Consider the following 11,720-nt stretch of genomic DNA (forward strand, 5'->3'; position numbering starts at 1 on the left):
ATAGGGAGTCAACAGTTGATTCAGTCATTTCTGTCTGCCCGGTTCCTCTCTTTCTGTGTAACTAACCTGGAGCCTTAGGGCGTCTGTCACAGTTCTGCAGTCTGCAACATCCTCCATCCAGTGTGCACTGGGCTACACCCTTCTCCTGCAACTCTGAAGACATCCTTTTTTGCATACACATACTCACACACACACTCCCACAAAAACAATGTAAGCTAAAGGTTAGAAAAGTACTAGTTGTTCTCAAAGTATTATTTTTTGCTAATTGGAGACACTTTACTTTAAGAAGGGGCTTCCCTGGTGGCTCAGATGGCAAAGAATCTGCCTGTGATGCAGGAGACCTGGGTTCAGTCCCTGGGGTGGAAGATCCCCTGGAGAAGTAAATGGCAACCCACTCCAGGATTCTTGCCTGGAGAATCCTGCGGACAGAGGAGCCTGGCAGGCTCAAGTCCATGGGGTCGCAAGGAGTCAGACAGAACTGAGCAAGTAATACTTTTTTCACTTTTCACTTTTGCCTTAAGAAAAAAAAAAAATTACACAAGGACTTTATTACATGGCAAGGTAATGCCATGCTGCAGTCCTTAAAACTTTCATTCCTTAAAACTCACTCGTTGGATAGCAATGTCTACAAATAATGAGCTGAGTTTGAAGTCTAACCTTCAACATAAAACCCAGGCTCTTGAAATTCTAGCGGTCTGGTCTGACAGTGTGCTGTCAGAGGAGAAAACATGGAGGAGTCTTGATCTATCCAGGAGGCGTCCATCCGCCAGCACGTGCTGGGGAGAAGGCTGCTCTCACTCTCAAAATACCACCAAGTTTGAGTTGCTGGTGCTCAGTATTGCTTGTTTCTGGGTAGTGGAATACCCTGTTGCTGAATGATGCTCCGGGAACTCTATTGATAGAAGTGGATGCTGCTTTGACAGGAAAAGGGTCCAGATTTCCTGTTGTGGCAGAGGAGATTAGGTGGCATATGTCATTTGGAGAAAAAAAAAAGTACTGCTAAAACAACATATTTCAGAACTGCTTCTCTCTTGGCGAGTCTAAAATAGATATGTGGGAAATAGCAGATGATTCATGGACCACTTGAAATGTAGTCATAAGCATAGATGTACTAAGACTGTACAACGGGTCTTCACACCCGTCAGCAAGGAGGAGAGGCTGGAATTGGGTTAGTCCTGTGAAATTAGATATAAAAGTGGAACAAATTGAATATACTTGGCAACTCTTCTCCAGATCTGCAGGGATATATTTTTATTTTCTGTGAGTATTGGAATGAAATGGGGGTGGGGTAAGAGATGAAATTTTCGGCAAGAGGGAACTTAAGCATGTATCCTAGGAAAAAGACAGCTGCTGGAAATTGTGGAATGAAAGACAACAACAAAAAAAGATGTAATAAATAATGAAGAACTAAATATAACTCAAAGTACTTATGTGTGCTTTTTAAATTAACTTTTATTGGAGTATAGTGGCTTTAGAATGTTGTATCAGTCTCTACTGGATGGCAAAATGAATCCACCACACATATACGAATATCCCTCTTTTAGATTTACTTCCCGTTTAGGTCACCACAGAGCACTGAGCAGGGTTGCCTAAGCTAACCAGTAGGTTCTCATTAGTTATCTATTCTATATATAGTAGCGATAGTGTGTAGATGATCTTACTTGCAAAGCAGAAATAGAGACGCGGAGGTAGAGAACAAATATATAGATATCAAGGGGGAGAGGGAGGAGGCAGGAGAAAGTGGGAGATTGGAAATGGTTTATGTGTTTTCTTAATAATAATCATTCATTTATAACTTATTGGAAACTAGAGACTGCTTTGCAGATCAGTTTATTTCAGGGTTATATAGAGGATGTGTATATTGCATATTAGATTACTTTTGTTATTCAGGTGGAACCATCAGAGCCTTGCCTCACTCTGAACTTGAGTTTTCTGCAAACCATCCAAAGTTTGTTATAACGGAAACCTTGCCCTGCTGTTTCGGCACATGGAATGTTCCTTTTCTTGGTCTCCTCCCTCTTATCTCAGGTGCCTTATTCTGACCACTGAGTTAAGGCACCCCGTGTTTCTGTCTTGTTGCCCCTTTTAGCTTTGCTTCCCTCATTGTACATACCATAATGGGAGATTGTCTTTAAGCATTGGCTTCTGTGTGATGTCTTTTTTCCCCGTTGCTCCAAGTGGAATGAAAGCTCCCTGAGAGTAAGAGACTGATGTACCCCTCACCTGCTGGGTAACCCCAGTGTTTGCCAAGGGTGGTGGTTGTCCAGTCGCTAAATCATGTCCACCTCTGTGCCACCCCATGGACTGCAGCATTCCAGGCTTCCTTGTCTATCTTCCTTCACTATCTTCCAGTGTTTGCTCATATTCATGTCCACTGAGTTAGTGATGCCATCCAACCATCTCACCCTCTGTCGTCCTCTTCTCTTACTGCCTTCAATCTTTCCCAGCATCAGATTCTTTTCCAGAGAGACAACTCTTCGCGTCAGGTGGCCAAAGTATTGGAGCTTCAGCATCAATCCTTCCAATGAACATTCAGAGTTGATTTCCTTTAGGAGTGACTGGTTTGATCTCTTTGCAGTCCAAAGGACTCTCAAGAGTCTTCTCCAGCACCACAATTTGAAAGCATCAATTCTTCGGCACTCAGCCTTCTTTATGGCCCAAGATTCTCAATAAATGTGTGTTGACTTCATTGAAAGAAGTCTATTTATCAGGTACCAATTTCCCTCCAGGGGAAAATAACACGGAATTTGGGCTCTCACAGAGCCACTGTTATCGTGTTGACATGTAAAGACTTGCTGTCACGGTAGCTGTTCATTCAAATGTGACAAGTAGCACACTGCTGTCACTTTCTATTCACACCAGCCTGGTGACCGCAGGAACCACCAGCTGTCTGCGTCAGCGTGTGGCTCAGGTCAGAAAATGGGAGCAGGGTCTCAGAATTTTTCATCTGTTGCCATCAAATTGACCACTTAACAATAAGATTCTTTGCAAACTTCTTCTTTGGAGACCGTCACTGGTAACCATTTCTTACAGGATAGATTTATGAGGATCAGTTGTTTATTCTGCAGCATAAGCGCTGGACTTTGAGATGTGTACAAGTGTTCAAACTTATCACAAATGACTTCTGTTCTTAAGAAAGCAGAAACAAACACAGAACACACAGCATTCTGCAATTATTTGTCAGATTTGCTGGGTAAGGTATAAAATTCATGAGAAAAAAAGATTTTTTTCCCCAGCCCCTTCACTCTCCAGCTTTCTGCTACTTCAATTGTTTTCTAATTGCGACTGGACTTAATTGCAGTTTTGTTTATATTGAGCACTGGTTATGATCATTTTTTTTCCCTTAAATGAGATAAATACTTAAGATAACTCTTTCATATTTTTAGGATTTTAGTACTTTGGGGAATATGTTTTATAAATGATGCTTTATCTTACAAAAGAAAAAGAAATATATTTGAGTTTGGAAAATGTCAATTATAAATATTAATAGATTAAATATCACTAGTTATTTCTGGTATGAGCTGTTTATTTGGAAACTTCTAAAATGGATAAAATGGTGGTTTCTCTCTTTAAACAGTGGGTATCAACCTTTAAAAACAAGCAATCTGTTTGATACAAGATAAAGCTATATATCTTCTTTATATTTCTAATTAGACTAATTTGTAGGTATCATGATATTGCAATCCTTTTTACAGGCATTTGTATTTTTTCATTTGCTTTCTTTTATTTTCCCATGGATATTCATGAAGATAAATACAAATTATTACTGACTTCACTTTCTATGAGAGGACTGAGTATAGTTTGAGATGTTGCTTCTTATAAATAACACTTAGCAATATTTATAAATAATAATAATCTAGGAGATTATGTTTAAATATGGACCTTCTACAAACCAAGTTAGACTTTTGAAAGAAGAATGTTTCAGTCTCTTGAAGTTTTGAATGATCTTGTTTCTTTGCCCTCTTTAAACGTCTTTCTTGTTCTCTGGCTTTAAAATAATTAAGATCGATCATTTTCTTGAAAATATCTGCCATTCTTTTATAAAATATTGTTATAATATCAGCTGGCCTAAGGAAATAGGATGGAAGGCAATAAAGGAAAGAAATATCATAATGTGCTTACATAGATATTTACTTCACTATGAAAAGTGTGTAAAGTGACTCTCCCCTTACACTGATTGTCTGTTCACAGTATTCACCATCTAATGTACTCATATTTGCTTATTAGCTGCATCTTCCATCCTATTTTCTCCAGATTGAAAGAAGATAAAAACAGAGGCTTCTTTTTTTCTATTTTTCTCCATTTCATAACCAGCAATTCAATTAGGACACTTGAGATGCTCAGTAAATTGTTAAATAAAATCCATTTGTCTAAGTAGGGACCTCATTTTTGAGACCTCAGGAGTGAATAAGCCACCTCACCGATGCTGGCACTGTTTTTATTTGGAGATTTGGATGAAGGCTTCTTGAGTTCAATTGCACTTTTCCTCCTTTAACAACTTTCCAGGTGGGAACTCAGTTCAGGGAAATCTGGTGAACATAAAGGGCTTGCATCGATGACTAAAAGATAATCCATACCCTGAAAAACACCAACAATAAGAAATCTAAGCCATGGCAGAAATAGAGAAAAAAAATATCTTTGGTTACTATAATCAAGAAAGAATTGGCTCAACTGGGAAAGAACTACCATGTGATTAGTTTGACCCGTGGTTCTCAGTTGGATTTCTGAAATCTTTGAGGGAGAATTCTAGATTACTGGGAGAGATGAAGAGGCGGGCTTTTCTGGACTACTTTCTCTGTCACTTCCTATATCCTAGAGCAAGTGTGAAAATGTGTATGAATCAGTTGTAAAATTTTATTTGAGAATAACTAAAGGATATTACTTTGTAAAAATATCTTACCGCCACAGGAGGCCACTGTGACTGCAATTATGAATCCCTGAGAACAGCTTGCTTTGCAAAATAACACAAACTACTTTTTAATATACTACTGTATTGCTCCTCCTCTAGGCTCCGAAAGCACTTGTTTATACCTCGTGTATAGCATTTCTCATGTTCTGTTAGAAAACACCTCTCTTCATATACAACGCATCCCTTGCAGTGTAAATCCCTCCTGCTTCACCTGTTCCTGCGTTCCCAGCCAGGATACACTTTACAAGGTGCTCAGGCAACACTATATGGGATGAATGAGTGGATGAACCACTGACGGTAGGCTTTAAAAATTAGCTACAATTACATCACAATCTTAATAAGTATGAGGATCTTGTCTAATCTATCTGTGTGTTTTCTATATTGCACGTAATATAGCACATATATTTTTTCACATATGCGGTAAAGAATAAATGATACTTCATTAAATTACATCACTGATCATAATGGCAGGTTAGTAAAATAAATTGAAAAGACAGTGACTACTTCAAATTTCCTTTGATGTTTTTGCATCAATCAGTAGGATCCTATCATAATTTCTCACAAAACCACTGCTTACAGAGTGATGAAGTTCTGGGCAGGCCTCCTCAAAATGTGACTCCTTGGTATATGGGTTATTTTGAATTAGAGTTTAAGAGGCCCCTGGTTCAAGAAGAAGCCTTTGTCACCCTGGAAACAGGAAATACATCTCAGCTATGAAAGGCATCCTCCGATTGCCCAGAGGTAGAAGGTAACCTTATCATCAGGGACAGAGATGGCTGAGAAGGCTGTAAACAAACTGTGTTACTTCTTCACCAACTTACTACCCCATGCCCAAACTTCTTTGCATTGTCAGTTGCTCACAAATTTATTGTTTCTTTGTCTAAAAGACATAAAACTGACTGCTTTGGTCTCTTCATTGAGAGTCCTTTTCCTATGAGTTTCCATAAAATTTTTGTCCTGTTAATCTGTCTTGCATGCATGCGTACTAAGTCACTTCAGTCTTGTCTGACTCTTTGCGACACTATGGACTATAGCTCGCCAGGCCCCGCTGTCTGTGGAATTCTCCAGGCAAGAATACTGGAGTGGGTTGCCATTTCCTTCTCTAGGGGATCTTTCTGATCCTGTGATTGAACCAGAGTCCCTTAAGTCTCCTGTATTGGCAGGAGGGTTCTTTACCACTAGCACCACCTGGGAAGCCCTGTCTTAGGTTAATTTGATCATTAGATCAGTCAAAGAACCTAGAAAAGAAGAAAGGAAAAGTTTTCCTCCTCTTCAAGAGCATCGTAAAAACTCTTATATAGTCTGGAATGATGAACTGAATATATTAGTCAAATGTTAGTTTAAAATCGCAAGAATAGACATTCAGTTCATGTCCAAATTCTTCTGTGTACAATATAAATATTTCCCTCACTTACTGTATTTCAACTGATTAAATTATTGTTTAGTGTTTGCTTTTTAACCAAATTTTTAGCATTTTTAATTCATGGTACTTTAAAGAGAAATTTGTATGACACAACCATAAAAGAAAATAATCTCAAAGCAAATTTACTCAGATGTATCATTCAAGTGTTCTCCTCCAGATACTATTCTTATAGATCTATGTTTAGACAGAGTTGGCTACCAGGAATCTTTGATGTTTTTAATCTACTAATTTAAAACGTAGTTTCTAAATTGGGAAAGGAGCAGGGTGATAGCATGACAGGTAAGAAACAAGTACTTACACTGGAGATAAGTCTCATTTTAATTCAGAAAGAACTATTTTAGTACTATTCAGATTATCAATCAGATGATGGCATTATTTCCTTAAAATATATAGCTAAAATTTTTTAAGCTGCTCATTCAAACTGCACCCCTAAGACATTGTATGATGCCTAGATTCATGCAAGTTTGAATTTTAATTCCTGAATGAATTTCACAGGAATATTTGTAGCTCTGTTGTTGGTGAAATACTTTGAGATGTGGCATAAGATAGGAGTGTCAAGCTTTATGAAGAATCAGCTTTGGCAAGCGATGGATGGTCCAGAGGTGCTAATTCCACGGCGTTTAAGCCCAGGTTTGCATAAAAAAGCAAGCTGGGATGTGCTATTGTGACTTCCTGTCCCCAAATGTCTCTAGTGCCATTGATGCGGGGCGTGCAGAGTGACACTTCTGGGACCTGACTCGTGTTGCCATGTATATAATTCCAGAAAGTGCTTCCTGGGTATCAAATCAGTTGTGAAATGAATAATTATAATCATTCAGATTAAGAAAAATAGGAAAATATTTTAAAGATATTAGTCTTTCCTATTTAACAACTATAGAATACCTACACAGTCTGGTTTCAGTTTGATAATTTGCAAACCCAAGAAAGTTGAGCAGGGATCATATAATTTGAATCAACAGTATGGATCCAAAAAAAATGATAAATTTCTTTCAAGTTGTCTTTTTCCTTTTCTTCCACAGCTCAGCTGCCATAGATAGCACCTGAGTTGATCTGTTCCTGTAAGCAGCAGATATAGATTAATGCAGTACTTTCTGGTTGCTAGGAAACAGAAATGCCCATTAAAAAAATTGAGCAGTCTCCTCACTAAAGAAGTTTGCAAAGCATCTAATCTCCTTGTTAGTATGTTTGTGACACAGAGGTCCTCCCCAGGAAAGCATATTTTACCGATTTCCTTATAGAAAAGAACTAGTAGCCTATTATTAGACAGGTAACAATTTTTCTTAGTTACTGTAAAGATTTTAGTTTTAGGGTAGAAACATTTTCATAACTGCTCTCCCTCTTTTGTGGCTTGAAAATTCAGTGAGCAGTATTCCACACAGCATGCATGTACACCTTGTACTTATTTCAGAATATGAATGGATCCCTTATTATGTGTTTGAGTAAAGTAGATGAATTTCAGTGCAAGGCTGTTTGTATTTTTTAGGGTAGGAAAGCAACAAGAGAATTCAACAGATATTAAAATGATTGCAGAGGGAAAAAGAGTGAGTGTGTTTGAAAGTAAGTGGTCTACAAATGCAGAGACTTCCTTTTACAATCGAACCTGCCAACAGGCTGAGGGTCCTTGCATGAGTCAGTTAAATGTCTTGGATCTCAATTTTCTAACCTAGATACCAAATAGCCCTGTTTCTGTGTGTGTGTGTGTATGTGTGTTGGGGGGTTGTTAGAATAGATTGGGGGTGGTTCATCAATTCTATCACCCCTTATTTCTACAATCATTCATTGAGAATTTACTATAACCACCGTGCTTGGGAAATTCAGGTTTAAAAAATCCTTGACTTGAGAAAGTTCACAGCGTGATGGAGAGGATAAACATGAAGCAGACAATTAAAATATTCGAGGCAACTGTAATTCCGGAGTTAGCATTTCCCTGTAGCTCAAACACTAAAGAATCTGCCTGCGAGGCAGGAGACCAGGGTTCAAGCCCTGGGTTGGGGAGTTCCTCTGGGGAAGGGAATGGCAATCCACTCTAGCATTCTTGCCTGGAGAATTCCATGGACAGAGGAGACTGGTGGGCTACAGTCCATGAGGTCGCAAAGAGTTGGACACCACTGAGTGACTAACACAATCCACAGTAACACGCCGGAATAAGGACAGGACGCATCACAATATTTTACTTGGTTTATCTTTCACTGAGCCTGTTCTCTGGCCCACTGACACTCCCTCCCAGTCTTCATATTCCTGCTGCCTCTATGTAGAAACTTACATGGACACTTACCCTGTGGAACAAAGCGTGATGACCGTGTCAATAAATAGTTCTCTGGGGATCAACAATTTTTTCAGGTGTAGAGTCTTACCTAGGAACCGATGCTAATAGAATTACTATAATTTCTGTTTCTGGGATTGGTCAGACCCTTGCAGTACATCTAAAATTACATAAGGTAGGTTTTATTTTCTCTTTCCAAGAAACAGCAATTTGGCTGCTAATTTTATAAAAGTTTTATTTCTTTTGTTTGAGAGACAGGTAGTTTGGCTCAAAGGAATTTTTAGTGCCTCTGGAATCCAGGGTTAAAAATTGTGGTATCAGAAATATTGGGATCTATTTGGAGCTGTTTGTATGATGGATGCATTGATAAAAGTGTTTCACATCTTCTCATCAGTTCTTCAGTACTGTAACATTGTTAATAGCCACGCGTTCCGGGAAACAAACTCACCCAGAAGGACAATGCAGATAGTGGAGTGCAGTTTATTACACCGGCGGGCCCAAGGCAGAGTCTCCTCTTAGCCAAGGACCCCAACCAGCATCTGTGAAAATCTTTTATACCCCATGTGTACGATGTGTACGTGTCCAAACCCACTACCCCAATTCCTTTGAGACTTACACAAACAAAGGAAGGGTAAATACAACTACAATAACCCCATCATTCACGTGTTATGTGTTCAAACAGTCAATAATCAATAAGCCCGCGGTTACATTCCAAATAGTTAATAACCGATAAGCCTGCGCTTACATTCTGGTAGATAGTGTCCGGAGGCAGCGGTGATTAGTGTCTGTTTTCTCTTAGGTGATGAGTAACCTGGATATGATCTTCAAGGTTCCCCTGTCCGGAGGGGGTCTTATCCTCCCATTGTCGTTCTCACAGGCGCTAAGCAGAGAGTTCAGAGTCCACTGGAGAGGTGGCCGAGCACGATCAGCACAGACAGGCCTGAGATGGAGTCCAGGCCCTATGAATTCCTTCTTCAACTTAACCAGTATTTTGGGCTTCTCCCGTGGCTCAGTGGGTAAAGAATATGCCTGCAGTGAAGGAGATGCAGGTTAGATCCCTGAACTGGGAAGATCCCCTGGATAAAGGGCATGGCAACCACTCCAATATTTTGGTCTGGAGAACCCCATGGACAGAGGAACCCATGGAGTCACAGAGTCAGACGTGACTGAGCACGCAGGCATGCAACCAGTATTTTATATAATCATAAAGAAAAAGGAGTCAAGTTACTGGAGAAATGTTGATGTCTTCTAGGCTTTGAGAATCTCAACATGGAATTGGCAAACAATATTTTTGCTTCAATTTCAAAGAATTAGTATTGATTTGAATTAGTAGCAATTACAGATCTAAGGTTAAAGTTAAATGCCTTCTTCCTGACTCAGCATCTCTGAAAAATTTTTAGGAAACAGTAAAATCTGGTTTCTTTCTCTTTTCACCATCCAGTTAACAGGCCATCCTCAGTTTTTATTTGATGAACTTCCTTGTTCTTACCTCCTTTGTTTTCCCCACCCCCTCCTAATTTCCTTACTCATCTTCACTCTGAGGAAAGCAGCAAGATTCTAATATTGTGTCTAATTTTGTGTATATTAAGTTTTTTAGTGTGTGTGTGTGTGTGTGTGTGTGTGTGTGTGTGTGTGTGTGTGTTTTATGTTGTCTCTGATTTTATAGAGCAAACCAAAGGGTAGTGATTATCTTGTACTTCAAATTCTGCTAATTTGTTTGTGTAGTTAACGCACTAAGCTCTTATTGATTCATTTTGCTATTAATAGATAGCAAGGAATTGATTTTGTTATACTGAAATGGATAGCCAATGGATTGTTTTCAAAGTCTGCTGGACTTTGCAACCTCTACTCATAGAGAAGACGCACAGAAGGTCCCAGGACTCTGCCTGCAGGGCTTCCCAGGTGGCTCAGTGGTAAAGAATCTGCCTGACAATGCAGGAGACACAGCATTGTTCTGGGTTTGATCCCTGGGTTGGGAAGATCCCCTAGAGGAGGAAATGTTAACCCACTCTTGCCTGGAGAATCCCATGGACAAGCAGCCTGGTGGGCTACAGTCCATGGGGTCACAAGGAGTCAGGTGCAACTGATCACTGGCACATGCACTCTGCCTGCAACTGCAGCAGCCCAGTTTAGGGAGGTAGATGGAGTCGTTTTCTTGGTCTAAGAGGCACAGTAATGGATTCAATTCCACTTCAATTAGCCTTGCCCCATTCTATTGCCATGGGCTGAATTTCTAAGTATGGATACCCATTCAACAAGTAAATTCATGCACAAGGCAAAGAGGAAATAGCAAGAATGTGTGAATGGATCCATAAAAACCCATCCCAATTAAAATTAAAAAACAGTTTGTAAGATAGTGTCTAGGAAACGTATAAACAGTGAACAAACGGGCTGGTTTCTGAAGTTAAGGAGATTGTTGCTGTTTAGTCACTAAGTCGTGTCTGACTCTGCAACGGCAGGAACTGTGGCCCGCCAGGCTTCTCTGTCCATGAGATTCTTGCGGCAAGAGTTCTGGAGTAGGTGGCCATTTCTTCCTCCAGGGATCTTCCTGACCCAGGAATCAAACCCACGTCTCCTGCTTAGCGGGCGGATTCTTTACCACTTTTGCCCCTGGGAAACCCCGGGGCAAAGGAGATAGTTGAAAATGATCATTTTTTGTCACACTAAAAAAAAAATAGACTGCATAAAGTGAATTGTTTTATAAAATACCTCACACTCTGGTTTCGTCATTGGGATCATTCAATTGGTTCTGCTGTTTTAATTAAGCTATGATTAGCTTTTGAGGACTGATAAGATTCAACATCTTGATAAGAATAGATTATATGTGGATGATGAGCTTCATTTGACATCCTGTCAGAATACAGTCAGTGTTGCATTTTCAGTGTTACCTAGATTGTTCTGAGGGTTCAAGTGGTGACAGGTTGACCTCTTTCCTGTAAATTTCAGTACCAACTTTTCATGTAATTGCTGGGAGGGACTTCACAAGACTCAATTTTTATCTGTTACAAAAGTGAGCAGTTCCCAATCTTACGGCACATGTCAAAAAATTCTGTGATGAACTTTGCCAAATAAATGATATCTATTTGGGTATCATAAAATACAGTTTGTAAAGAAAGGGCTTAATG

The sequence above is a fragment of the Muntiacus reevesi genome, chromosome 4 (assembly GCF_963930625.1).
Source record: "Muntiacus reevesi chromosome 4, mMunRee1.1, whole genome shotgun sequence".
NCBI lineage: Eukaryota > Metazoa > Chordata > Mammalia > Artiodactyla > Cervidae > Muntiacus > Muntiacus reevesi.